This window comes from Berghia stephanieae, chromosome 8 (assembly GCF_034508935.2).
Source record: "Berghia stephanieae isolate SIO BIC M18660-M18661 chromosome 8, UCSD_Bste_1.3, whole genome shotgun sequence".
NCBI lineage: Eukaryota > Metazoa > Mollusca > Gastropoda > Nudibranchia > Aeolidiidae > Berghia > Berghia stephanieae.
In genome coordinates this window covers 48,048,313-48,053,686 of record NC_088367.1, presented here as the reverse complement: position 1 = coordinate 48,053,686, position 5,374 = coordinate 48,048,313, and the positions used below count along the sequence as shown (strand labels likewise).

General features: G+C 38.5%; 1 long non-coding RNA gene across 2 annotated transcripts in view; it reads right to left on the bottom strand.

Annotated features, from left to right (window-relative positions):
* LOC144977873 (uncharacterized) overlaps positions 1-2,645 on the bottom strand; it is a 16,096-nt gene extending 13,451 nt beyond the window's left edge. For both annotated transcript variants that reach the window (XR_013646422.1, XR_013646423.1), the window contains exon 1: positions 2,533-2,645. This is a non-coding gene — a long non-coding RNA (uncharacterized LOC144977873). The remainder of the gene's footprint in view (positions 1-2,532) is intronic.
* Between the last annotated feature and the right edge of the window lie 2,729 nt (positions 2,646-5,374).

Below are 5,374 nucleotides of genomic sequence, written 5' to 3'. Positions count from 1 at the left end.
AATGGAATTTCACTGTCAACCCCGAGAAGATGATTATCGAAATGCGACGGAGAGACCACCAGTGTGGAACGACGTGATAGGAAAAGGATCCAAGACAATTTTGATGTGGATATCATCCAATGATGGATGGAACTGGCTGAACGTAAACATACATCCGACAAGGGAATGGACGTCTGATAATTCGGGTAGAAAAAGACCCATGAGTTTTGAACAGAGGATCATTGATATTCTTGTAGATGGTGAAGATACTGGGTATTTAGAAGAATGCCATACCATTATTTTTCTTCTTTTCTGAATCATCTTGAAGGTAGAGACTATCATTCTGGGGTCAATGCAGAGATGTTTGAAGACTGGCTAAAGAACCATTTGCTGCCTTTCCTCGAAGCACCCAGCCGTATTGCATTGGACAACGCACACTTTGGTGGCCCATGATCACCTCAATGCTCCAACTTCGGAAACTATCAAATCTGATATGATTTCATGGCTCCAATCAGACAGCACTACATATTCTGACTATTTATCAAAGGCCCAACTTTACTCAAAAAGGATCGGAGGATCAAAACTCTGAAGTCCCGATTTTCACGATCGGCGGAGGAAAACTCTGAAGTCCCGATTTTCACGATCGGCGGATCAAAACTCTGAAGTCCCGATTTTCACAACTGGCGGATCAAACATCTGAAGTCCCGATTTTCACGATCAGTGGATCAAAACTCTGAAATCCCGATTTTCACAACCGTGGATCAAAACTCTGAAATCCCGATTTTCACGATCGGCGGATCAAAACTCTGAAGTCCCGATTTTCACGATCAGTGGATCAAAACTCTGAAGTCCCGATTTTCACGATCAGTGGATCAAAACTCTGAAGTCCCGATTTTCACGATCGGCGGATCCAAACTCTGAATTCCCGATTTTCACGATCAGTGGATCAAAACTCTGAAGTCCCGATTTTCACAACCGGCGGATCAAAACTCTGAAGTCCCGATTTTCACGATCAGTGGATCAAGACTCTGAAGTCCCGATTTCACGATCGGCGGATCAAAACTCTGAAGTCCCGATTTTCACGATCGGCGGATCAAAGCATTGAAGTCCCGATTTTCACGATCGGCGGATCAAAACTCTGAAGTCCTGACTTTCATGATCAGTGGATCAAAACTCTGAAGTCCCGATTTTCACGACCAGTGGATCAAATCTCTGAAGTCCCGAATTTCACGATCAGTGAATCAAAACTCTAAAGTCCCGATTTACACGATCGGCGGCTCAAAACACTAAAGTCCCGATTTTCAAGATCGGCGGATCAAAGCTCTGAAGTCCCGATTCTCACGATCGGCGGATCAAAGCTCTGAAGTCCCGATTTTCACGATCAGTGAATTAAAACTCTAAAGTCCCGATTTACACGATCAGCGGATCAAAACTCTGAAGTCCCGATTTTCAAGATCAGTGGATCAAAACTCTGAAGTCCCGATCTTTCAAGATCAGTGGGATCAAAACTCTGAAGTCCCGACTTTCATGATCAGTGGATCAAAACTCTGAAGTCCCGATTTTCACGACCAGTGGATCAAATCTCTGAAGTCCCGATTTTCACGATCAGTGAATCAAAACTCTAAAGTCCCGATTGACACGATCGGCGGATCAAAACTCTGAAGTCCCGATTTTCAAGATCGGCGGATCAAATCTCTGAAGTCCCGATTTTCACGATCGGCGGATCAAAACTCTGAATTTCTGATTTTTACGATAGGCGGATCAAAGCTCTGAAGTCCCGATTTTCACGATTTTGTTGGCTGAAGAAGGGTTTTGAGCCTTCCAATCCGTGTATCGAATTTTGTTCTTTTTTATTTTTATTTTTGTTTTGAAGCTGTTATGTTCATTTGTGACCCACCGTCTCTAAACGGTATTATGTCGGGATGACTCGGGTGCAAAAAATTGAATTTATTGACAAAGACACGAAACTTGGGGTTTGTTTCGATTTGTTATGTTAGAGAATGAAGACAATTTCTCACAATCCAAAAGATTCAAAAAATTGATATTTACTATCAATTTAATTCTAAAGTCATTTTTCGGGGTCCAATTCATCCCGATATAATACCGTTTCGAGACGGAGGGTCACATTTATTTATTTTTACTTTTTACAGTCCACAGCTTCTAGCAGCTTAGTATCAAATTATTACGGTCACCATTATTTTTCATAAAATATATTTTTATGACGACATATACTTCCAAATGAAGAACAAAAACAAACAAAAATGAAAATTCTAAATTAATATCAAAATATAGATATTTTTTTCCATTCAATCACCACAATAAACCAAAAAAAAAGGAAGCCGAGACATCTAAATCCGTTGTCATCGATAACTTAAGGCATTCCATTCATTCAAACACAAATAAGTCTAATAATAATAATGATAATTATTATTATTATTATTATTATTATTATTATTATTATTATTATTATTATTATTATTATTATTATTATTATTATTATTATTATTATTACCACACAGGACTAATAAATATTATATAATAAATAATTTATACCTTTTAATCCTGAATCCTAACTTCGAAAGCCTGTTCCTTGTGGAGACGAAGTGGGTGGTTCAACGCTGGACAACAATACTAAAATTACAAACGATCATTTACTGCTTATAATGTATTATTAATGGATATAACCCTACACAATAATAATAATAATATATTGCCGACAATATAAAACATATTAAACGCAAACTGCTTCTCTCTCTCTCTCTCTCTCTCTCTCTCTCTCTCTCTCTCTCTCTCTCTCTCTCTCTCTCTCTCTCTCTCGCATTCGTTAAACGATATTAATCAGACTATAAATTCGATGTCTAAGTTTACACATAGTATTGTGTGTTGGTATATGATATCCTGCTGGCAGATGTTGTGAGTATTCTATCTAAAAGCATAACAACAATAAAACTGCGACGCAATTTTCTGAAAAAAAACAAAACAAAAAATACAAAATACGGTTTTGAAATACTGCGCAGGAAGTCTCAGGTTCGAGAGTTTTTGACATGACGGGTATGATTTTAGTTGGTCGATATGAAATGAAGGACGAGTTTCTGGCCAAAATTTTAAATTCCTGTTTTTTTCGGAGTCCGGTAGCTACGTGAGCAGTTTCTGGACCCTTCGCCTCAAAACGTCGGGTTGGTTAAGTTGTTGAAAATTGCATTTCTAACCAGAAATATCAGACTTGTATTGAGTTTGTATGTTTTATTGGGGAGAATGGATACCATGTTTTAGGGTGCTCATGCCAACAATTCATATATTTGACCAGTTTAACATTTAATTCGGCTTTTAAGAATATGGTTCGTTCCGACATAATACCGTTTTGAGACGATGAGTCATATATATATAAATGAATATAACAGCTTCAAATAATGACAAACTACCAAACACGGAACGTTTCGGGCTCAAAACCCTTCTTCAGCTAACAACAAAAAACCAATAGACATAAATACATTGCTAAATTCAACATTGATAAACGATTAGGTAGAAGCTACACACTCGAGCCCGGTACAAAAAGATTAGTGCAGAGGGTTGACCACAATTTGACCCCAAAGCAGCAATTATGAGCAGTTTTCATTTTAGCAAGTTTAAAAGTTCCTTCAATCGAAAATCACAGATTTCTCCATTCATCGTGATCTACTACGCGCAATCTATGCCTGTGGGGATTTGATTAGGATAAGAAATCAAATTTGGCCACGTACATTTTACGGCCATAACGTGAAAAAGAAAAAAAAAAAAAGATTTTTAACATTTTGGCCAGGTATCGATGCCTTCGACGAGTATCGCTCGATTAAAACAGCCCTTATCTTGTGAAAATCACTATCAAGAATGGGATTTATTTTAAAATCTTCACTGAAGTCGATGATTTATCAGTTTTGGAGAAGATGCGAGTACTTTTTATCGATCGATATTTGGAGGGTTAGTTTTTCTGGCCAATTTTATATTTAATGTGTTTTTTCCTGGTTTGTCAGATTGCGCAACACAGAAAATTTCTGACTGCGACATAGTCAGTGGTCCTTACATCATACATAGAATTAATCTCGGTATGTAACAACTTGATTTATGAGTACAGAGATGTCTGCGAGTACAAGTGGGTATAAAGTTAAAACGATGATGACGTCACTCAAGTCTTTGTTATTTAGGGGGTTTTTTCGAGCTTGGCATGGATAGGTCTCGCCGTTCTTCTCTTTATTCTTAGTATTTTGTCCTTGCCCGACATCTTTATTCGGAAGACAACAGAGGACGGCAATCTCCGGTGTGGGATAGCCCTTGACCAGACTATAAAAGTTCATGGATACTCATAGTTTTGTATGTTGGTCCGTTATACTTCCGGGTGGCAATGTTGTGAGCTTCTTAGCCAAGCGCATACTATCTATATATTTCGTGTCTATAGATAGTATGCGCTTGGCTAAGAAGCTCATAACATTGCCATCCGGATGTATAACGGACCAACACACAAAACTGTGAGTATCCATGGACGTTTATCGGTAATACAGTTTAGTGAGCATTACTCATAAACGCGGATGGCAAAAAACAATATCAAAGACCTGAGTGACGTCAACTAAGAACTATCTATATATTTCATTTTTGACAAAGGGGAGATGACCCGAAACGCATACGTCATTTATGTATCCCTGTAGGTCACGATGGCTTAGCGATATGCTGTCTTACTTGAGCTTTTATATAGCGCAATATCCACTAAACGTGCTCAAAGCGCTTTACAAGAGGTTCCTGGCCAACAGCAACACATAACATGTAGGACGAGACATGACGCCTTTCAGGCGATATTACAAACTTTTGGGACAGAGACAACGCTGTTAACGGCCAGGTACTCATTTTACACCTGAGTACGGTGAGAGAATGTGAGTAAAGAGCCTTCTCCAAGGACTCAACTATGCGCCGAGCGAGGCTCGAACCCAGGACCTTCCGATCCGAAAGCGAGTGTCATACCACTAGACCACATAGCCGCACGTCTTGTCACAAAAGTAAAGCAACGTTAAACGGAATCATTGACCGGCGAAATGAAAAGTTCAGGTCCAGACGTTGTGTCCATAGGTAAGACTCAGGAGTGCCCCGACAGCGTTTAGTGGATATTGCGCTATATAAATGCTCAGTCTTCTTTTTGTTTGTTTTTACTTTTAGTTGGTTGGGGTTGGTTTTTTTTTATTTATTTTTTTTTTGTGTGTGTTTGCTTTTCATTTAATAGGGTTGATTGACATAATCGAGCTTTTAAAATATAGAGACTGGGAGAACAGGTGGTCAGAGTATTTATTATCTTTTGAAATAGTCAATCATTATTTCCTACATTGTCTTTACTAGTAAAACATAAACGGGAGATAATGGAAAGGATTTCATT